The sequence below is a fragment of the Mixophyes fleayi genome, chromosome 1, assembly GCF_038048845.1.
Source record: "Mixophyes fleayi isolate aMixFle1 chromosome 1, aMixFle1.hap1, whole genome shotgun sequence".
NCBI classification, from domain to species: domain Eukaryota; kingdom Metazoa; phylum Chordata; class Amphibia; order Anura; family Limnodynastidae; genus Mixophyes; species Mixophyes fleayi.
In genome coordinates this window covers 269636140-269661506 of record NC_134402.1, presented here as the reverse complement: position 1 = coordinate 269661506, position 25367 = coordinate 269636140, and positions in this window count along the sequence as shown.

Genomic DNA, 25367 nt, shown 5'->3' with positions numbered 1-25367 from the left:
AGACTCCACACCATCCCAAAACATGAGCAATGCAATGATATTGCTAGTGGTTACGTTTAAACAGTGCCACAAAGCGGTCTTGAGGGGATGCTTGATCAGCATGGCCTCCAGACACAAAAAAGAATACCTCACCCGAACCAATGAGCTCTCCATCTTACTTCAAACCCTGGAAGCCCAGCACAAAGCAACCCCTGATCCCGCAAACCTGACAGCCCTCCGGGAAACCAAAGCCAAACTAAACCTTATTCTCTCTAAACAAGCGGCCACACGCCTTAAATGGCTCCGCCAGACTTTTTATGAAAAAGGAGACAAAGCTGACAAAATTCTTGCATCACGGCTGCGTACAACTAGAACCCATAGAAATATTATTGCTATCCATGATTTACATAACCAGTTAACTCACGATCCAGCAGATATCAGGTCAGCATTTCAACACTTTTACACTGCTCTTTATAACCTCACGTCTCCCGCTTCCTCCCCAACACTGAAAACCCCCTCCGCCCTGATCACTGACTTTCTTGCCAAAGCCAGGCTACCTAAATTATCCCACCAAGCCCTTTCACCTCTCAATGAAGAGATCTCGACAGACGAGATCCATCAAGCCATCAAGGGACAAAAAAGTGGTAAATCCCCAGCCCCTGACGGCTTCACGACCGCATACTACAAGAAATTTTCTGATTTGTTGGCCCCTCATCTCAAATCCCTTTATAACAACACTCTCCAAGGTGACCCTCTCCCATCAGAGATGCTGGAGGCCAAAATTGTAGTTATCCCTAAAGACGGTAAAGACCCGCTCCACTGTGCTAGCTACAGGCCAATCTCTCTCCTCAATCTCGATTTGAAATTTTATGCCAAAATCCTAGCAAACCGTCTGAATGCCTTTCTCCCTTCTCTGATCCAGTATGACCAAGTAGGTTTTATCCCGGGACGCCAGGCGAGGGACAATACCAGACGTGCTATTGACATCATCCATATTACAAATTCCAGGAGATCCCCAACTATTATGCTCTCTCTGGAAGCTGAAAAAGCATTTGACAGGATCTCTTGGGACTTTATGAAAGCGGCTCTTGAGTCGTTCGGCTTCGCTGGCGACTTCCTCACTGGCATCCTAGCTTTATACATCACCCCTACTGCTAAAGTCCTGATTAATGGCACTCCCTCAGAATCACTCTCCATTCTAAATGGAACACGACAGGGTTGCCCCCTTTCCCCTCTGATATCTGCTCTGATAATTGAACCTTTGGCTTCCCAAATTAGGTCTAATCCTAGCATACAGGGGGTCAAGGTGGGTAATACGAACTCCAAGATCTCACTCTTTGCAGATGATATCCTCCTATTGCTTACCCAACCAGGGATCTCCTTGCCCAACCTATATGCCATCCTTCAGAACTACAGCGATGTTTCGGGCTATAAGATAAACTACACCAAGTCAAAGGCCATGCTGCTTCACATTTCCCCTTGGGATACCGAGCTCCTCCGGGCTAACTTTAATTTCAAATGGCAGAACAGGAAGATCAAATACCTGGGGGTTTTCCTCACTTCTCGCTATGACCTCCTCTTTCGTGAGAATTTCCTACCCCTTTTCTCCAAGACGCAATCAGACCTGACCTTCTGGAACCGCCTTATTATTTCGTGGCTGGGCAGGATCATAGCTGTCAAAATGAATATACTCCCCAAATGGCTGTACCTCTTCCAAACCCTTACGGTAGCTGTCCCTGCCTCTTTCCTTTGCAACATCCAGTAGGCACTCACCCACTTTATTTGGAACCATAGACCTCCTAGAGTCTCATCCAATATCTTAAAATGACCAATCCCTGGAGGAGGAAGAGGCCTTCCCAACATCAAATTATACTATTTGGCATCCCACCTTTCGCAAATCGTTGCCTCCTACGCTCCCTCTGGCTCCACTGCATGGCTTGATATAGAATCGGCCCAACTAACCCTGCCCGATCTCTCCTCTCTCTGGGGCTTATCACCCGCCCTTTGCCCCCCTGCTGTAAGAGCACTGCCTTCAATCAAATTTGATGCTATGCTCTGGGACTCCAACTCCTTCAAACTAAAACTTTCAACTGCAATATCTCCTTTAACCCCCATCTGGCATAACCCGGTGTTCCCTCCCGGATCTGCCTCTACGATCCACCGTAACTGGTCTCGTGCAGGGCTTACATTTCCAGTAGATTTTTCCAAACAGGGCCGCTGGCTTTCGCTAGCGGATCTCCAACCCCAATCCCTGTCCCAAATCCTCAGCCCCTTTGAATTCTTCCAAATTAATCATTTCTTGCGATCCCTGCCACCAACCTATGTTCTTAGGGACCTTACTCCATTTGAATCTCTTTGTAGAAAACATCCCTTGGACAAGGGCATGATTTCTCAAATATATAGCATTCTTCTCACTTCTGCCCTTCCCTCTCCAAACCCTCATGAAGACGAGTGGGAAAAGGACCTTGGTCCTCCCCCGGATGAAGAGGCTTGGGAGGACATGAGACTGGGGATAGCTAAATGCTCTATATCAACTAAACTCAAGGAAACCTCTTACAAAATTTATTACCGTTGGTATTACACTCCCACAAGACTCCATAGAATGTTTCCCACTTCCTCGCCCTGCTGTTGGTGGGACTGTGGCCAAAAGGGTATGATGTTTCATATTTGGTGGTCTTGCCCGATTATCACCACCTTCTGGGATTCAGTCCATAGTTTCCTAAATACCCTTTTTGAAGCCCCCATCCTGAAAGATCCCTGGATATTTCTTTTATGTTACCCTCCCCAAGACCTGGACAAATTCTCCAAGAAATTAACTGCCCACATCCTGACAGCAGCCAAATCACTCATAGCCCTTAATTGGAAAAAGACCTCACCTCCATCCCTTTTGGCTCTCAAGAGGCTGATTTGGCACGTGGCCGCTATGGAGGAGATTACGTACTACCTCCACGATAGAGGCCACGTCTTCAGTCAAGTCTGGGCTCCAAGGCTAGCCGTGGAACACACCTTACCCCCTCAACGCTCCGCGTCCTCCGACCTGACCCATGTGCGATGACCCTAACTCTTCCCGACACATATCTCCCCCTCTGCTATGGGCTCAACACACCCTAGTTATCCTCTAAATACTTACAGTGCTTATCTTTGTGGTCCTACCTCCCTCACCCCTCCCCCACAATCCCTTTTGTTCCTACACCCATTTTATATTACTCTTTAAAAATGTAAAAACCGGTCATTTTTGTCTAAAGGTTTCCTAATATGCGATACACCACAATAACTGTTGTGATTTTACTGTGTATGCTACACAGTGTTATCGTTTTGCTGTCTGTATCTTCTTGATTGACCACTGAAAATAAAAAATTATAAAAAAAAACAAAAAACAGTGCATCATAGTCTGCTCCATCTGTAGTACTTTATTTCAAAGACTGCTTAAGATAATTACCTCAATTTCTTCCCCATTTCTAGAGTTGTTGTTTCACTTTCACAGAACATTCTTGCACATAGTTAAGTTCTGGAATCTGGCACTTTTTGGACTTTACACCCTAATTAAATTTTAAGTTATAAATAAGTTACTTTACATTTAATTTCATTAGATTGATTCCCTGGCTGTAACAATTATTTTGTAATGATTTTCAGTGCTCCAAATTATGAGTATAGTATTTGTAATAGTAGACTGTATACATCAAATGAAACATCAAACAAAAAAGGCAAAACTATGCAGATACATAGCACATTTAGTTTAGAGTAAATTAACCTATTTGTCCACTTACTTGTATGAAATGTGCTTGAATGGTATAAAACTGTCCTAATGAAAGTATAGGAAACCTGCAAACTACAGACACCTCCTAAATTCATATTAAATACTGTACTTTTTGGCTGAAAAATAGGCTTTGCAGGCACCGGCTAACCAGGGAACTGCGTGTGAATGTGATATCCCCAGCCTTTAAATGCTACAAAACAAAGTCTTGTTTTTTACATTTAGGTGAAATACGAAGTACATGAGTGAACCCAGCCCCATAGCAAAGTATTCTGGCAATTGCCAAGCTTTTACCAGAAGATGGAAACTTGTGACACCCTGCAGAGGCTGCTATATTGATGTACAGAAACCAAATGCATCCCTCCCTTAGTAGACTCGCCCAAACACAAGATAAAAATAGAATATGGACTGCGGGGGGCTTATTCCTGCATGTTCATAACCTTATAGTATAGAAATTTGCTGGTTCTCAAAAAATTAAAACACTTATTTAAAAACTTTATATATGACCCCACTCTGTGATTTTACATGGTCTTCTTCTTCGTGGCTGAGTTGCTGTTGTTCCTAAAGGCTTACACTTTCTAATAATATCACTTACAGTTGATGGTGGAATACCAGGGATGAAATTTTATGAACCATGTTATTGCACAGGTGGCATCCTATCACAGTATTACACTTGAAGTCACTGTGCTCTTCAGAATCACACACTTTGTATCACAAATGTTTGCAAATGGAGACTGTATTGAACTAAAGCATATACAGGCTCTGAGCCTAGAAGTACTGGTGGGCAGGCTCTAAGCCTGAATGTGCTCTACAAATAAAATATTATAAGGTCTAATGCAACCTACTGTGCCCTTGGCCTAGTGCCTAACTACCTGTGCTTTGGGTCTAGTGCCTGAAATAGTGCCAAGTAAGCTTATGGCTTTAGTTGATCATGGTGTCTACTGCCTTGTCGCTGACTGCCGTTGTCCACAATGCTCCATCGCAGCTCTCTCTGCTGTACCAGCGTTTTCTTTCTTGATCATGATTTCTTCTCTTCACAGCTCCATCCAGGTCTGTCTCTGCTGTTGGACTTAACTCTGCAGCTCACTAAGGCTCACTATGAGCCTTTGGCTCGCCATGTTGCCTAAATTGAAACTGGGTATGGCGAGTACCAATTGTTTAGCCACAGAGGCCTCTGAATGGGCCACAGTGAATCCTCATAGATTCGCTTGGTCCAAGGCCAGAAGATGAGGATGGAGCCTTACCTGTGTTCCGACGTCAACGACCCAGTTACTGCAGATCCACTGCACCTCTTCACAGGTTTTAAATTAAAGGAATGAAATGTAAGATAAAATATTAAAAATGCACTTGACTGGTTTTAAATAGGCAAAATACATAATTTTGTCACTACAGTTACAATACAGCAATCTCAACTATGACATATCTGATGGTTGATAGATTAGTAAGTAATGGCTATGTCATTTCTACTGCCCTAAAGTGTCCTAAAGTGTCATTAGGTCCTAGGCTTTAGTGAACTGCTGTGAATCACATTGTTATACTTGTCTGGCACTCCCACATGCTGTTTATTTAGCTTTATGTGGCTTTTAATAAAACTCCTCTTCAACTATCCAATACAAATACTGTGTCTCTGTTTTATTAGTTAGATACTGATGAAATTGGTTTTGGTTATGTAGAACATTCCAATGGCATCCAATACAGTTTTAAATCAAAAGAAACAGCATATTTGAGCATATGTAAATATTTGTTTCATATTTTGTTGAATTAGCTTCCCTTGGCTCCTACAAACCTAAGAGTATTGAGAACTGGACAGTCATTTAAAGAATCAAGATTTGTACTGCTATAATCCATCTGAAATAAATGTGTTCTACATCTCTACTTTGAAAGTGACCATAATTGTATTCAGTTGTGTTCACTGAAGCAGGTCAGTGACAGTAGCAGAAAAGCAGTTGGCGTGGGGGGAATACACCCACTGAACACAAGTGACAAGTGTGCCAGACTGATCTAAATAACCTCAAGGCAAAATCATTGACCAATTTCTTACAAACTACATGTTCTAAACAAACACGTGCGAACACACATACAGATACACACTCAAGAGAGAAAGCTACAATGAAATCGCAGATGAACACAAGTAGCAAGCTTATCATATTGAAATAAATCATCCCAAAGCAAGATAATTGTCTACTTAATCTTTGCCCCTATAGACTGCACTAGAGCACACACATTATATTCCCTATACCAGTGATAAGCAACCTGACACTTCTAAGGCTGCATGGGCACCCATGTAACCATCAAAAGGGACCTCTGCAACCCCACAATGTACATGGATTGCATTTACCTGATTACCCCTATACCAGGGGTAGGCAACCTGCGGCTCTCCAGGTGTTGTGAAACTACAAATCCCAGCATGCCTTGCCACCTATCTGCTGGTTATCTACTGGCAAAGCATGCTGGGACTTGTAGTTTCACAACACCTGGAGAGCTGCAGGTTGCCTACCCCTGCCCTATACTAACAGACTATTATACCAGTACTTGTATTGAATGGCTGTAATTAGAGTTAATGGGGAAAATGCATGAAAGTACCTGGGTCTGACACACTAACCAATTACCAAATATAGTTCTGGTGCAAAGTGTGACTTTTCATCCTTGTAAACTAAAATATCAATAAGACATTTTCTGAAGATTATTTAAACACTACATTTATTCCTGTATATTAACAGTAGCTGAGTGCAGAACCATTATTCCTGATCAATGAAACAATCACTTTTGCTAGGCCATTGTAATAGAAAAAAAGGAACCATTACCATTTATTACATAAGGAAACTACTTGATTTTGCCCTGAAACACTTTATTTAATATGCTTTAAATTACTTATCTGGACACCTTGCAAAATGGGGAACTTTTATACCTTAATGGGTCAGTGCAATAGAGCTCAAAAGCCAAGTTGCATCATGTAACTACTTTTATGCCAGTGTTCTGACTTTTATATGGCAATACAGCACTTTTTGGTAGAAGTGAAATGATCTTGTCCCAATAGTAACCAAAGTATAGCACAAAAAATAAAGATTTTGCCTTGTAGGTATAAGCCACACTGGGTAGAAGTTATACAAACTTTAAGGCATTTGTTACATTGGATAATGCCACAAAGCCCATGCAAATAGCCATGTTTTTATGCCAGTTCAAAGTTAGTGTTAGCCGCTATTTTTAAAGAAGTGACATTTGGACATGCTAGTTGCACAATATGTACTTTGCCAGCTCCATTGCTCAAAGACATTAATGAATTTAATAACACTAGCTCCACAAACCTGACACTTGAAATTAAGACAAACCATTGAAATTAAGACAAGCCAATTAAGACCTTAATTAATATTTTAATGAGAGTCAAATGAGCAGTGCATGAAAAGAAATCAGTGAATGTTCAATTTAATGGTGGTAGAAGTCCAAATTGAAAAGTATGCAATGCTTTGCCAGAACTTATCACTTTTGCTTTGTGTGCAGGGGAAAGTTATCTGGGCTAATGGCCAATTGTAATCATCGGCACGGTGGCGCTAACCCAGACATGCAAAATTCCACTGCAATGCTTGTTTGTAAATGACACTAATATTTTTCAAATTCTGCTTGCAACAACCCAATGCAGCACCTACGGTTTATCAATTTTTATGATGCATTTGGCTAGTGTTACTTTTCTGTTATCCTTCTTCATCATCATCATCATCACCAGTTATTTATATAGCGCCACTAATTCCGCAGCGCTGTACAGAGAACTCATTCACATCAGTCCCTGCCCCATTGGAGCTTACAGTCTAAATTCCCTACACACAGAGACACAGATCATTCACTGCTGACCCCTGTTTTGAAGTGGACTGTGATCTAACAACCAGTAGCCAGTCAGATTATCAGAATAAATATTACAGGAGGTGTATGTGCTGATCTTCTGGAAAGCAGTGACCTGTCCACTGAAGTGTGAGTCATGTCATTGTGTACAGGGCTCTATATGGCAGGGGCGGTGTTATGCTGTAAGGAGGAAAATACAGGCAAATGGGAGTGTTAAATAATGGAAGAAGCATGGTCCCCCAACAGTGCATACAGATTTCCGGCTCCTGTTATGTTGATGTGGAAATGATTGTGGTGTCTATTTGCACCAAATTTAAAAAAATCCAACCTCTTTCAGGGCCTTACCACAGGTAGCAAAATACATGTTAGTTAATGTTTTAATGGTAGTAAAAGCAAGGAGATATGTGGGAATGGGATCCACTTGGTCCAATGATCCCACTAATATTTGCGCTTATGTTCATGAGCATCTATGTTGCAGCGCGGTTTTATGGACGCTGTATGCTAGCTTTACTTCACAGCAATTGTTCTCCACTAAATCCCCCCTCCCCCTCAGCTTAACCAGAAGTGCAAGTGCTTGGTACCACAAAGTATCAATACAATCATGTTTTACATGTGGTGTCACACAAGACCACTGTCTACTAACATACAAGACCATCAACAAAATTACACCAACATACATCTCCTCACTTGTCTCAAATTATCTTCCAACTCAACACCTCCGTTCTGCACAAGATCTGTGTCTCTCTTCTACTCTCATCACTTCCTCCCATTCTCGGTTACAGGACTTTTTTTCGGGCTGCACCCACTTTATGGAATTCCCTCCCTCGCACAGTAGGACTCCTCTAGTCTTCAAACCTCCAAGCTTTCGCTGAAAACCCACCTCTTCAGACAAGCTTATAATATTCCTCAACTACCTTCTCCAGCTCCCTAAGTTACCCTATTACCACCCGCTATACAGCAAACCAAGACAACAACCCTCTGACCAACACAGTTGTGTGACTGAGCATACAGCCCACTAAATACTTTGTAACCTTTGCATTCTAGCTGGATAAATATTTAATATGATGTAGCACTTACCCTTGTGTATCAAACCTTTGCCCCATAGATTGTAAGCTTGCGAGGAGGGCCTACATACCTCTACGTATGTATGTATTACCCAGTTTTGTTTTATTACTGTTTGTACCCAATTGTAAAGCGCTACAGAATCTTCTGGCGCTATATAAACAAATGATGATGATGATGATGATGATGAAGGCCAGTGGGTAACCATCTGTATTTCTCTAGTTCACACTGAAATTCTTTTAATATTTCGAACCCTGTTTAGACTTGGTAGACCTACATGGAACAACCTCAACTAAATTACCTGGTTTGCATCATTGGGATTCCAGAGTCTATATGATCCAACAAAAGCCATCTTTTATAAGGTATGATAAACATTACTATAACTCAAGTTGTTTACACAGTATATTCTACCTCACAAGCTGCCATGAAACAGCTCTGGCACCTCATTGAGTTGCAGTGTGACAAGCCATGGGAATAGGATGAACTGTGCTTTCTCCTCTCAGGCACTTACAGTATCTGTTGGACTAATTATTAAACTTTTGTTGAATTGCTTTCAGTGTCTGAACCTAAACTGACTGCCTTTGCTCAGCCAAAAACAATAAGCACTGTATTCCAAGCCCAAACACTCTCCTATTGTTTATAGCTAATAGAACCTCATCCAAAATGTAAAATTGGACTCTCACATTTACAGAAAACATATATTTTAGATGATGACTAATAATTAACATAACTAATGTGACATTGCTCTGCGTATTGAATTAAGTAACAACTGGAACCAATAGCATTCTGCTAGTCTAATAGGATAACTTGAACTTTCACAATACACAGTTGTGCAATGACAGGAACACACAAGATGAAAATACTTCTGTTTCTCTCATTAAAAATAGAGTGTGTCTCAAATCTGAAAAAAAAAAATTATGTTCCCTCCAAATTCAAGTTTTTGGGAAAGACTGTGGAAGTTCATGTTACTTCAAGGAATACTGTAGCTAAAACAGAAAGCGTTTTGATATATAAGATCACTTTGTAACATTCACAAAAATATATCCAAGTGAAGTATCTGGCTTAATATACTGTATTTGTTTTCTACCAAACAGTTTACATTGTAGCAGCAAGAAAGTTCTTATGATTGAAAGTAATCACATACTGACAACTACAGAATAACAGTATGAAGGGCAGAATTTTGCTTTAGAAATTGTGGTTACAGACATTTGTCCTCTCTTGTCTCTATTAGCCAACCATACACCCAGAACCTTTGGTTTACTAGTGTGCATATAGCCACAGCCAAAAATGCATAGAGCTGTTTTTATCTTGTTAAATCTCCTTGAGTGAATACATAGAGAAATGGATTCTGCTATGTTGAGTACCCAAACAGTACATGTATAACACTTATGTTAAGGTGGACTATAAGAGCCTAAAGCGCATCCCACTATAAATAATACTGTCTAGCTCACTTTACTTTAACCATAATTGGTTAGATCAATGTACTGATGAGATATGACACTGATAAATTGATGAGATATTCTGTTAGATGTCTTTAATTTGAACTTTTTTTTTTCTTACATGAACATAATTGCACCTAACCTCCAGTTCCTTGGACTTACCTGCTATAAGAGGGGCACTCCTATAACTCCTATTCGTCTTCTAGGAATAATCACTTCTTCTGTGTAGCCACCAGTGGTTTCCATAGCAACATGTGTGCCAGCCATATTGAGAAAAGGGCAGTTATTCTTGGGACATTTGCATGTGTATTGGAGTGTAATATGAAAAGCTGCGTCCATCCATTTCCGTGTCCATCCTGCTAACTACAATCTTTCATAATACACTGCCCCAATACCATGGATCAGCTCTATCTAAGCTCCAAACACCACTGTCTTAATAATTCTGCATGGTCTGCTTGGGTGGGTTGATCTTGTGAACTTTGGGAGTCCTGGGGAAGGGGGGGAGAACATGTCTAATAGTCAATGGTAAAAAAGGTAGTAAAAAATAAATAAATGTGAACATACCATTTACTTTCTCATATTCCCCATTTAAAAATCTTGATGAACGATGTGGTATGCTTATCTTAAAACACATGGTTAAGTTGTATAAATTGTAATAATATGATTGTAATGTTATATACTAATTTTCTGAAGCCTTTCTTCATGGATGCCTCATGCTGACAGCCCCTTCTGGATAATATGGAGAGGGCAGAATATTGCACTTTGTGGGGTTGTTGAAAGTAAAGTGTTGTAAGCTACAGTATTGTGCAAGAGAGGAACAGTTCTCTGGTGCCCATAGTTTTCCTAAATGCTTTATTGAAATGTTTTATTGACAGTTCACTAAAGATTAATGAGGCCCAAAGTTAACTCAAAGGCAACCAATTCAAGGGAAGGATCAAAAGCAGATTTGCTTGCCTGAGGCAATTATTGCCTGACAGGAGTACTTCTAAGGTGATCAAATATGGTCCACTTCTGCATCTTCCATCAAGATTGTGAAGATTGTCATACAATTTGGCTTCACACACTGGTATTCAAAGTGGGTGAGATTCAACTGTTCACTTCTCAGGTCCAGGGCCTAGATCACTCCCGGCTCTATCACAGGCTGTTAATTCAATCAGAAGATGACAGTTTTGCATAACAGTCACCTTACAACCATGATTTACACTACTGATTTCAATAGGATCATTATCAGACATTACAATAATTTTCTGTCCCCACATGCTGCACTGCCAGGCCAATAGTCAAGTACAATATCACAGTGTGTATGGCCAGCTTTATATCACGGAGTGGTCTGTGGGTAACTTTCCCCTCTATATTAGCCACAGCCTAAAGCTAGGTACACTAGAGGGTTTTTGTCTAATAATCGGCTCAACCAGTCAACATACGACCGCTCGTTCAAAAGTCGGGTCATTGTGTGTAGTGACACGATGGTCGAAAGTCTGCCCAAATGGACGATTGTCGCCTCATTTGGTTGGTCGTACCGTTAAATATTTTCGTTCCAATCTCGTTTCCGTTGTGTAGTGTGTATAAGTTTCCGACCGATCCACAACAGTGAGTACTAATTTACAGTCATTGCTCATGACAACATAGCTGTAAAAAGTTGCTAACGGGACAGCTGCTATTCCCTTTATCGTCTTAAACAAGGCTAGTGTGTATGCAGTCCACGGACCGAGCATTCAGACCATCGATTGGATGTAAAATTGATCGGCATAAAAAGTTGGTGAAAAATTCTGTAGTGTGTACCCAGCTTAAGCCAATGAGAAAACAGCTTTATCAGTTTAGCTTTTTATCAGTGAAAGTCATAATATTTCTGTGGCTGATAGGACAAGAAAAACATAGCAGGGCGCAGTAATTAATTAAATTAACTAACTATAAACGTCTATACTTGTGAGAGGTACATGCAGCAACAATTGTAGGTTTGGATCACACTTAGGACATAAAAGAGGTGCAGCCAGCCTAACAATGCAGTTCAGTCGCTGTATATGAAAAACTACTGATGTGTTGAAACAGTTATTCTTCAGAAAATGTTAGAGGAAAAACAGATTGATAAATGATTGCATTTGTTTTTCTTCTGTCCCTCTAACAATAGGCAGTCTGTTGACCCTGAAAACTAAGTGTAACTCTAGGATCAACCACTAAAAGGACATCTGTTACAAGTGGGTTATTTTTTATGTTCGGTATATAGTTATGTCACCACCAAAGTATTTTTGTGTGGCTTATTAAATTAGTCTTTCAATTTTTAAAGACATGATTTCCTCTAGATACTAGTTTTTAGGGATAGTCAGTATCCTCTCAATAAGCCTGTCAAAACAATTAGTGACACCAGTTGTCCTTGTTTCCATATAACATTGATTCAGAAAAAACATTGAAATTAACCCACTCATGTATCATACTGTTGATCTTAAACTGTTATAGGCCTGTTTGCAGCCTTTTCAGATAAAAGTAACAACATGGTTAATTATAGTCTCATACCTTGCAACATTTGTACTTCTGCTTATGCCCAACAGAAGTGTACATTGTAATCTTTTCCAGGTCAACACAGCCATTGACATTTACAGTAGTGGAAGTGGTAGCAAACCAGTTAATATTAAAGGATACCAACATTGTGCTTCTGAATGAAGTAGTCCTATTCACAGAGTAAGATAGCAAACTCCAACATGCCATATTGTCAGGATTAATTCAAATAAAAAGTATAATAAAGATGTCAACAGTTAAAACAGAAAGATTTCAAAATTAGTAAAGGTCACTCCTGAAATTGTATAATATGCACCCCCGTAATGCATCTCTATTTAAATAAGAATGTGTATATACCTGTCTCACACATACATAAGGGATGGCTATGTTACGATTTTCGGTACCGTCACAGCATCCTACCCTTTCATTTGCAGGGTACTGGTATGGCTGGAAATGGCATAAACAATGAAAGCATCACTTCAGAGTCCACCCTACTAGCTCTTTAGGACCACCCTCGTTATTCATACTGATTTTTTGTCTAAAATGATGCTCATTATAGGAAAAATCTCCAACCAGAGAATGCTCGGGAAATGTGAACACTTTTCCCTTTTAATGTCATTTAAACACTTAATTCCACAAAATGAAATCTTGTGTTGAATGCGGTTGCAATTTGAGGTGCGTTTATATGTGCAGCTTACTAAATTTAGCTAGGATTGCCAAGATCGCTCAGCCCCTCCCACCAGAGGGTGCAAAATTTTGCACCTCCAGCATATGATGCCGTCTTTACATACAGTTTCATGCGATTCCTGTAAAAATGAGCATGACATCACAAATCAGCAAAGGTGTTGTGAGGAAATATTTTGTATGTTCATGATTTAAAGGGATTCTCCACCTAGAACTGAAAAGTATCTCTGTACTGCTTTGGGGCACTATATATTTTTCACCATTGCTGCCCTCAGCAGTTTGAAACCCCGACACTTTCCTTCAGTTCCAGGGACTGACTTCTCAAACTGCTGTTTGAACACCAATGTGATACCCTACTCCTCTGTACACATACCTGCCTGCATTTCCATTTTCAAAAATTCTAACAAAATAGTCCCCATCCCCTATGCACTTAAATCACAGTAACACATTACTGTGATCTAGGTGCCTAATGCAAAGACTTTGGGGCTGATTCAGAAAGTGGTCATATGCACATTCTCCTATGCAGACTTGCATGTTTCTGGCACTTACGCCAGTGGGACAGGAAGGAGGAGGGTACATTCGCAGCCTGAATACGCTAAATGTACACGCATATATGCTAGTCAGCAGGATTAAAGTCTGAGATGGGAAAGTGTATGCTTAAAAAAGTAAAAATAATTCATACAAAATCCTTCATACTTAACTTTGGACCAGCCCGTTTTAACTTCTCTAATTTAAACATAAAATGCTGCTTGATGGAGGCTCATGTATGTCTTAAATACACACTGGGAGTAAGAGGGCATGGGACTGTTTTTATTTTAATATCAAATGTGTACAATTTAATATTTTCATCTCATTTGTGTTTCAGTTGTGCACCTATATATTTACTTCCCCATATAAAGTGGGCTTGGGTGGTGTTAAAACTATCCTAAAGTTTCTAAAGCTAAAAACTCTCTACCTCTTCAAGCTTCTACAATTTTATGTGTTTTGCACGTGTGTACAATATGAGTTGCATTCCTGCACCTATCGCACATTCTGCCAGAAACACACTGATCTACAATGTTCTTCCCCTCCTCCCCATCCGCAGTCACCAACTTAACTTCCACTGTATTGCATGGTGGCTAAGTGGTTAGCACTTCTGCCTTCCAGCATTGGGGTCATGAGTTCAATTCCCGACTATGGCCTTATCTGTGTGGAGTTTGTATGTCCTCCCCGTGTTTGCGTGGGTTTTCTTTGGGTGCTCCGGTTTCCTCCCACACTCCAAAAAACATACTGGTAGGTTAATTGGCTGCTAACAAATTGACCCTATTCTGTCTGTCTCTGTCTGTGTGTGTGTGTGTTAGGGAATTTAGACTGTAAACTCTAATGGGGCAGGGACTGATGTGAGTGAGTTCTCTGTACAGCTCTGCGGAATTAGTGGCGCTATATAAATAAATGGTAATAATAATAATAAAGTTGCACTTTCCAGTCTAGACAGGTACAGTCTCGTAAAAACAGGAATCCGATACCACAAAAAGAATAAATGACATTTTCAATACATGTCTTTTTATACTTCTTAAATTACCTTTATTTTATTTGCTTAACTGACTAGTAATGGTAACCTTGGAGAATGAGATGAGAAATATATACATTTTACACACAGTGAACTGATTCCCTGTTTAAGCATTCAAGCTTAATTGGATAATTGCATAGTATATGTAAAGATGGTTTTCAGACATCATTACTTCAATTTAAAGTGGGAAAATCCCCTCAAGATCGTGCCCTCATTTTGCTGTGTTCTCATTGTTACTTTTCATACCAGCCATGATTTCAGAGCTGCTTGGAATATTATGACAACCTAAATTGTCTTCTGTTATCAAATTCACACACAACCACTCTAAACTCTAAACTTGAGACCTTTAAGTCTCTTCTTGAAAATATGGGCAGGATCAGTTCCCCAAACTCAACCAGCAGCTAGGGTTTCAAAGCTAGGGCTATGCTTATTGTTGCCCAAAGTAATTGAGCTTGTTGCCTTCCAAATATTTCAAAGGCAAATTGTTAGTTACTTACAAGTTATATCTTGAAGTTGGATATTGTTTTCAACTCCTTGCTCCTTTCTGTAGCCAAGTGGATACCCCACAGTTTTGTCTGAAGTAGTAAAGTCAGGGGCAAATCTAATTTTTTCCTTCTCACTGTTCCCCCTTCATCACACTGTGCCCCTTCGACACACTGTTCCACCTTCATGACACAATGTCTCTTCACCACATTGTGCCCCTTGACCACACTGTGCCCCCTTCACCACACTGTGCTACTTCATCACATTGTGCATACAATAAGGCACAGTGCCATCACACTGGCTGTGCCAGTGTGCCTGGGGGGGAGGTTAACAGCCCCGATACCCAAGACCACCCCCACCCCCATCCAGTCCTGTGTAAAATGTTTGAGGTCCTACTACTGTTGGCTACTTTTTTTTTTTTTTTTTTAACGAATAAAATTTTTATTGGTTTTAAAGTTTTTCATAAAGGGGTACAGAAGAAAAAAAAGGGAGAAGGGTAAATAAAGGGAATGGAACACAAACACAATGCACCTGAAAGCATACAGAATCAAAATCCAAAGTATCTGACTATTTGATGTATACATTGAACTTAATTAATTAATGCACTGTAAATCAACACACAAAGGATCATTAACCAGCGTCATTAGAGGGCGGGGTAAGGAACGTGAAGGGTTTCCCTCCCCATCAGTCACATAAATGTGCCAAGCTCTCCATTTGATCAGCGGGGACGATGTTGAAGTGGAGTATGGGACCCCCAGGTTTTCCATTTCAAAATTGAAATTGATTTTAGAGATCACCTTGCTGTTGGCTACTTTTAGAGGAATTGAAAAAGTGAGTACAGGTTATAATTATTATAACTATTATTATTATTTTATATAACTATTTCTGGGTATGAAAATCACAAGCGAATACTGTATTGGATGAAAAGAGAATAGAATATTTGCAGTGGGTGGTCAACATTTACATATTGATTTAGTTGTGAGAAGATCACTGGCTACTTTCATGCAGAATAAAAGCCATATGTAAGATTTTCTAGATGCCAACAAAAAGAATACGAGTCTCAAGTTGTTTGGAGGGAAATGTGTCTAGGAGTGTGTATATATATATATATGTAAAGGGAAAGTAGTTTATTTTGTTGGGGTTTTTATTTGGCTCAGCTTGAATAATGGTAGATATATCAGAAGAGAGGAAATTTTGAAACCAACTATCCCACCATCATATGTTACATTTTGCATTGAATTACTATAACATAATATCATCCCCTCTGTAATACTGTTTGCATAAAGTACCAGTACTGTTCACTTGGGGTACTCTTACTGTACATTGCAAAATCTAGTCACAGTGTGGGAAACCCCTGTTGTAATGTGATCCAGTTGTAGACTGTTTAGTGCAGGGCTACAATATCTATAACTGTATAGAGCAGGGGCTGGCAACTGCCGACACGCGTGCCAGATGTGCCACGCTGACCACTTCTGTCTGGCACGCCGGTGCTGCAGCTGTCAGACTAAAGAAGCCAAAGATACCTAAAACAGAGCTTCTGCACATGAACAGCAGCTCCGTTTTAGTTCTCTTTGACTAGTTCAGTGAAGCAGCTCCTGTGGATGAAGATGCAGACTTCACAGGTAAGTATGAGGCATAGGAGGAACTGGGGGCACAACTATTAGGCATAAGAGGAACTGGGGGCACAGCTATTAAGCATGGAAGGAAGTGGGGGCACAACTATTAGGCTTAGAAGGAACTGGGGGCACAACTATGACACATTGGAGGAACTGGGGGGACAACTATTAGGCATAGGAGAAACTGGGGACACAACTATTAGGCTTAACAGGAATTGGGGGCACAGCTATGTGGAATAAAACTGGGGGGCACAGGTTTGAGGCATAATATGATCTGGGGCACAAATATGTGGCATAATATGAACTGGGGAAACTATTGTGTGACATAACATGAACGTTGACTTGTAGGTCTTATTACTATTAATATTATAATTATATTAGCGTGATAAAATTGTGTGTGTGTGCATGTGTACAACTGACACTCTTGGGCTTGCAAAGATCTTTTCTGTGTGCACTTGTAGAAAAAGGTTGCAGATTCCTGCTATTAAGGCTATAGCTCTTTACTTAATGGGTTTGAGTTTAGGTGTCAAAAAACAAATGCCCTGCCCCTCCCATATGCTAACAGCCTACAGAGAAAAGCACCATGGTACTTCTAAGCACCCCTGGTCTGTGGGTACCAGGGAGATAGATAAAAATTGGGATCCTATAGTGGCAACTTTATCACCACAGTGATCACAGTATAATAGGATTGAGATCATTTGTAGCCCTACATCATTTGACTAACATATAATAAAAAAAACTCAAAAAAACACTTACAATAGTTAAAAAATAATTATGCACATTAATACTGAATATTCAGGGTTATATAGTGTAGTCACGTAAATGATCTCAAGCGACTAGGGCTTACTTTAGCTAGTCACATTAATTTCACATCACCATACATTTTGTGTAATGTTAACAATTGTTTTGTGCAAATTAGTTGAATCTACTAATTTGTTTCAAAATTGTGAGAAACACCATTTCACTTGAAACCACATTCAATTGAAAATCAAAATATTTTTATTACCATATATTCAAATTTATATACTTTTCAATATATAACTTTTATATGGGCTTTTGTGTCTGTAAAATTATTTTTAATGCCACTGCTGTTTAGCTAAAGAAAGTCAATTGTCTATTTCTCTCAGCATGTCTGAACATATTAATGACTAATTGTGTGTTAGGTATTGTAACATGTATCCTGTAAACTTCAGTTTTTTGGCCCATACTGAATGTCTCCAATTCTCACACTTTTCAGTAATTGCAAGTATCTCTTTGTTCATTCTCTTTGTTGTGCGCTGGCAATAATATTGGTACTTCTTATGTGATAATTAACTGACACATGAGTCATAAAAATAAAGAAGAAATTAAATTTATTGAATTTAACACAGTAAATGCTGCAAAGTAAGATAATTTTGATACTGCAAGTGTAATACAATGTTACATTCATGTAGCCAAATCATTTTGCTTGATTGCAATCAGCGAAATTCAAAATAGATGTTATTTTAAATTACTGTAAGTTTTTTAGCTACAGTCAAGTCCATAAATATTGGGACATTGACACAATTCTCATATTTCGGGTTCTATACACCACCACAATGGATTTGAAATGAAACAAACAAGATGTGCTTTAACTGCAGACTTTCAGCTTTAATTTGAGGGTATTTACATCCAAATTAGGTGAACGGTGTAGGAATAACAACGGTTTCTATATGTGCCTCAGACTTCTAAAGGGACCAAAAGTAATGGGACAGTCGACTCAAAACCTATTTCATGGACATGTGTGGGCTATTCCCTCGTTATTTCATCATCAATTAAGCAGGTAAAAGGTCTGGAGTTGATTCTAGGTGTGACATTTGCATTTGGAATCTGTTGTTGTCGACTCTCAATATGAGATCCAAAGAGCTGTCACTATCAGTGAAGCAAGCCATCATTAGGCTGAAAAATCTAAACAAACCCATCAGAGAGATAGCAAAAACATTAGGTATGCACCAGAGAGTTCAGCAACATCAAAAGAACTGGAAGACCACGGAAAACAACTGTGGTGGATGACAGATTAATTTTTTAACTGGTGAAGAAAAACCCCTTCACAACAGTTGGCCAAATCAGGAACACTCTCCAGGAGGTAGGTGTATATGTGCTAAAGTCAACAATCAAGAGAAGACTTCACAAGAGTGAATATAGAGGGTTTACCACAAGATGTAAACCATTTGTGAGCCACAAAAACAGGAAGACAACATCTAAAAAAGCCATTACAGTTCTGGAACAACATCCTATGGACAGATGAGACAAAGATCAACTTGTACCAGAGTGATGGGAAGAGAAGAGTATGGAGAAGAAAAGGAACTGCTCATAAAAAAAAATATACCACCTCATCAGTGAAGCATGGTGGTGGTAGTGTCATGGCGTGGGCATGTATGGCTGCCAATGGAACTGGTTCCCTTGTATTTATTGACAAAAGCAGCAGGATGAATTCTGAAGTGTTTCGGGCAATATTATCTGTTCATATTCAGTCAAATGCTTCAGAACTCATTGGACGGCGCTTCACAATGCAGATGGACAATGACCCGAAGCATACTGCAAAAGCAACCAAAGAGTTTTTTAAGGATAACAAGTGGAATGTTATCCAATGGCCAAGTCAATCACCTGACCTGAATGCGATTTAGCATGCATTTCACTTGATGAAGACAAAACTGAAGGGAAAATGCCCCCAAGAACAAGCAGGAACTGAAGACATTTGCAGTAGAGGCCTGGCAGAGCATCACCAGGGATGAAACCCAGCATCTGGTGATGTCTATGCCTTCCAGACTTCAGGCTGTAATTGACTGCAAAGGATTTGCAACAAAGTATTAAAAAGTGAATGTTTGATGTAGAATTGTTTAGTTTGTCCCATTACTTTTGGTCCCTTAAAAAGTGGGAGGCACATATAGAAAAGGTTGTAATTCCTACACTGTTAACCTGATTTGGATGTAAATACCCTTAAAGTAAAGCTGAAAGTCTGCAGTTAAAGCACATCTTGTTAGTTTTTATTTCAAGCCCATTGTGGTGGTGTATAGAGCCCAAAATATGAGAATTGTGTCAATGTCCCAATATTTATGGACTTGACTGTATGTATACAGAGAGATGTGCAAGACAAAAATATGATAAAATATGGTCCACTTGGTACTCATCAAAATATAGAATAGTGGGAGCTGATAGCAAGTTTTAAAAGTGTCCTCTATTTGCACTCAGGATTACAAGTATCATACAACCCTGTTAGGAAGCACATCTGTGTGTTTACACTATGCATTTACACTGTGTGTTTAAACTATTTGTGTCTCCCCCATCCCTTTAGGATGTAAGCTCTCATGAGCAGGACCCTCTTTCCTTGTGTGCTCCTTCTTTTCCATTACCCTCTGTACCTCTTGGCCTGCTTCGCTAGCCCTGTTTTCCCTGTTTTATTAAGCTTCGGCCTTCTTCTCGCTGATTTCTACCTTCCCTTTCACTATCTGTCAGATATAATCTGATTTGCTTTACCCTGTCACCTGTGTTTGTATATATTTTTGTATCATGTTGTGTCTTGGTTCTGTTTTCTGTATATGTAATGTACGGCGCTGCGTGCCCATTGTGGTGCCTTATAAGTCAAAGATAATAATAATAATAATAATACTTCCATACATTCATGTATCCACCTACCCTACTTGAATCAAATGTACTTATAGCACATAATTATATACACTGCAACAGCTTTATTTATTTTGTTATATTATGTCTGTTATTGATACTTGTTTTGTTTTGTTTTTTGTATAAAACTTTTCAATAAAAATTACTTGATTAAAAAAAAATAATGAAGCAAGGCGCACAGTGGAGAGACTGTTTTGCAACACTCACGTCTTGTGGGCAAGTTTCACTATTCGGAAAGTTTTTCTTAAGTTGACGATAAGGGAAGGCATGCTTACTAGCATCTTGTGGGATGCTATTTGGTATTTCAAAACTAGGAATCTTAAGAACTGACTTCATTTGGGCAGCATCGCTTTTGTTGATAATACCAATGTCGATCGTGGTATTATTAATTACCATGATCAACATTAATTCTTGCTCTTCTGGTTTTCGGCGTTCTTGTTGTAGAGTGTCTGGATTGTAAACTGAATCGTCTGCTGCTTGTCTTGGTCTCGGGAGACTCAGTGGTATCACTGTTGGCACATTTCCTTCTTGACAAATGTCTTCTTTCGCATGTTGAACTTCAGCCTCAGGCATTGAATTTGGAACAGAATTGTCATCTTTTACAGTTGCAGTGGTTTGACTGGCTTCACTTTCAACTGGGTTTGAACCTGAAGTTCCCAATCTTGAAGCACTTGTTGTTGGATCACTTGGGTGATGAGCGTTTTCTTGTACAGGAGATATAAAAATGTAAATTATAGGCCTTTTTAGATTCGCTTTACATTGATTGTTGCCATTGCCGTTTCCTTTCAAATTTCCTTATTGACATCATATGGTTTCTCGTACTATTCTGAAACATTTATTGTATAAAAATTATTATTTTTTAGCGAAAATGCCGTTATAAATTTCTGAATATCGAATACACATACGCATAGGCATGGCCGGACTGGGACTAAAAATCAGCCCTGGCATTTAAGGTACACAGGCCCACCTTAGCTCCAGCAGGAAAGAAAACATGTGCCACCGCACAGCGGCGGCGCCGAACAGTGCGTGACCTCATTGTGTTGTGGGTGTGGCCAACATGGGGCATTGATACATGCATTATAATAATACAATACATTTATCATTTTAGACAAATACACAGGCACTACTGTTAGAAGCACACAGCTTTGCCTTCACAAGCAGTACGTTGTGAAGCGGGACATATCTCCCAACTGTCCTTGCAGTCGGACCAAATCCAGACTAAGGGAGACATTCACCCAAATTCAGGATTGCCCCACCAGATTCAGGACAGTTGGCAGACTGTCCTGCTCTCTCCTACCTGTCTTGGTCACTTTCACCACTTGTAGCAGCTGGTTTCTTTAGCTCAGTTTATTCTTGTCTTGATCCTGGAATATTGGATGCCCTATTTTGAAAAAAAAATGGATACATGAGATTTAGAAAACTCTCCGGTGTTAAAACAATAGCACTCACGTTTTATAATTAGGCCTCCCTCCAGTCCCCACAATAATAATTTTCACATTTAATAAGTAGACCTATTTCCCTCCAACCAGCCCCAACATTAAATTAACAGTATAGCCATTTACCCATTTACTCAAAACATATTTCCCTCCCTCCAAACAGTCCCAGCAATAAATTGAATAGCATTAAAGTTTAATAAATATAGCCATTTTCCACAACCATCCCAACAATAAATAATTCATATTCACATTTAATAAATAGCCCTCCTCCCTAAAATCAGCCCCATATTCAACTGATAGCCCTAAATCACCTTTGCATTAAATTAAAGGTTCCTTCACCTCACCTTAAATTATTAGCCCCAACCTACACTCCACATTAAATAGCCTACCTCCCACACTACATTAAGATCCTCCCTACCCTCGCATATTATATTAAAATACTGCACGCATGCACACACACGCACACTATGTGAACATGGCCAAACGCACACTATAGCAACATGGGGCCACACAGAAACACTATTTGCCAAACAGCCACACTATTAGCCACACTATTACCCACACAGACACACCATTAGCCACACACTATTTGCCAAACAGCCACACTATTAGCCACACTATTACCCACACAGACACGCTATTACCCACACAGACACGCTATTAGCCACACAGCCACGCTATTAGCCACACACACCATTTGCCACACAGCCACACTATTAGCCACACAGACACGCTATTAGCCACACACACCATTTTCCACACAGCCACACTATTAGCCACACTATTAGCCACACAGACACGCTATTAGCCACACACACCATTTTCCACACAGCCACACTATTAGCCACACTATTAGCCACATAGACACGCTATTAGCCACACACACCATTTTCCACACAGCCACACTATTAGCCACACAGACACGCTATTAGCCACACAGACAAGCTATTAGCCACACAGACACACTATTAGCCACACACACTATTAGCCACACACACTATTTGCCACACAGACACGCTATTAGCCACACACACACACACACACACACACTAATAGCCACACAATTTGCCACACAGACACACTATTAGCCACACACACTATTTGCCACACAGTCACACAATAGCCACACACACTATTTGCTACACAGCCACACAAATAGCCCCACACACATTATTAGCCACACAATAGCCACACAGCCACAAACACTATTTGCTACACAGCCACACATATCATTGAAAATAATCATTGTATAAATACAAAGAAATTCATTAAAATACTAGTATCCCTTACTAATGGGTAATGAGTATATTTAATTGACAGTAAAATATATTACTTTATTTAATAATGCTGAAGCCCTATAGAAAATCTTATACATTTAAGCCCACAGACACTATTTGCTGCACAGCCACACTAATAGCCCCCACACACACTATTTGCCACACAGACATATTACACAAACACACACAGACACTTACCTTACTTCCAGCAGCAACACTCAGCGAGCTGCCCGGCAGACAGAGAATCAGTGACAGCCACCTAAGCGAGCAGTCACATGGGACAGCACCACGTGACAGGTGCCGTCCCATGTGATTGGTCGCATAGGCGGCTGTCACTGATTCTCCATCCGCCGAGCAGCGCGCAGAGTGTTGCTGCTCGGCGGACATGGGGACCGGCCCCTCTGGCCATCAGCCCTTCTGGCATTTGCCAGAAGTGCCAGGTGGCCAGTCCGGCCCTGCGCATAGGAGTTAAAGGCTTTAAATCACGCTTGCTCCTTCACAACTCACACTTGCCCATCACACCTCACTACTCACCCCACAGCTCACACTGCCCCATCACACCTCACACTGCTCCTCTCATTAATCATACATTTCCCCTCACACCTCAAACTGCTCCCTTATGCCCTTGACCTTGTTCAGCACCCCAAATAATTTCTCCCACTACTCTAATTTCTCCCAGCACTTCAATCGCCCAACCCCCACACACATACTTACCCTAATTCTACCCCACCAATAACACACACACTTACTTCAGAAAACAATGAATCTTCCTGGCTGTAGCTCCTCCTACTCCATGTGAGTCTGACAGCTGCTGCTCAGTCCATGTAGCCCCGCCCTCATGCTCAGACGTCACTCTCCCTCTCCTCTCCTGAAGTTCTGATAGCCTTGTTTGGAGCCGGAAGGAGAGTGCAGAGAACGAGCTGAACACACAGCTTATAAAACCAATGCAGCGGTCACCTGGCAAATGGACAGGACAGCCTACACTCTGGCCACACTGCCCTGTTACAGCCCTTTTACCTAATTTATGCTATTTAGCTTTAAAAGCGTTCAGTTGTTCACGTAAAAAGTTATATTTTAAAATGTATTAATAAAAACGAAACCTCTTGAATCTGTAAAAGCCGGAGCATTGTAATAATAAAAAATGATAAAATTGACTTACCTTACCCGTCAATTCTGCAATTCCTCGAATAAACGTTGAACATTAAACAGTCCAGTCCAGTTTTCTAGTTATAAACAAACTATTATCTTGCAAGTCTGCGAGTCACTAACCCTGACAAATCTCAAGGACAAGTGATGTTCTCATGTGTCTGTGTGGATAGTTGCATCATGCACAGAGAGAGCAATAAGCGCTTGCACAGCTGCGCCTTACACCAATTTAACAAATTAACATGTGTTGGCACTAGGTTTGAACTTTTATTACCTGGAAATTGTTAAATTAACAAACGGATAAATATATAGAAAAGAACCCTTGGAGTGTGAAAACAAAAATAATAAGTCAGAAAATATTGAGACCCCCTGCCAGTTGGAGGCCCGGGGAAATCCCCCCCTCTCTGAAAGGGCCTGCCTGTAGCCTGTATAGCTGCTGGAATATTTGGATCCTTTGTATTTTGGTATCCTCTGTATCCTGGTATTCTTGGTATCCTGTATCCATGTCTATTCATCAGGTCCTGGCATCCACCGTCATGTGCTTCTCAGCTTATCCTCATACCCTGATATCCTGTATCCATGTGCATTCCTCAGATCCTGGTATCTGCCTCATATTCTTCTTAGTTAATCCTGGTATCCTGTATCAGTGTCTATTCATCAGGTTCTGGCAACCTGGATCATATGCTTGTAAAAGGATACATAATTAGCTTGTTAATTCCGTAAAAGTCTGCTATGGGTCCAATGGTTATGCAAATATACTATTTATATAGCGCCATTAATTCCGCAGCGCTGTACAGAGTACCCATTCACATCAGTCCCTGCCCCACTGGAGCTTACAGTCTACATTCCCTAATATAGACACACATTCACACAGACAGAGAGGGAGAGACTAGTGTCAATTTTTGATAGCAGCCAATTAACCTACCAGTATGTTTTTGGAGTGTGGGAGGAAACCGGAGTACCCGGAGGAAAC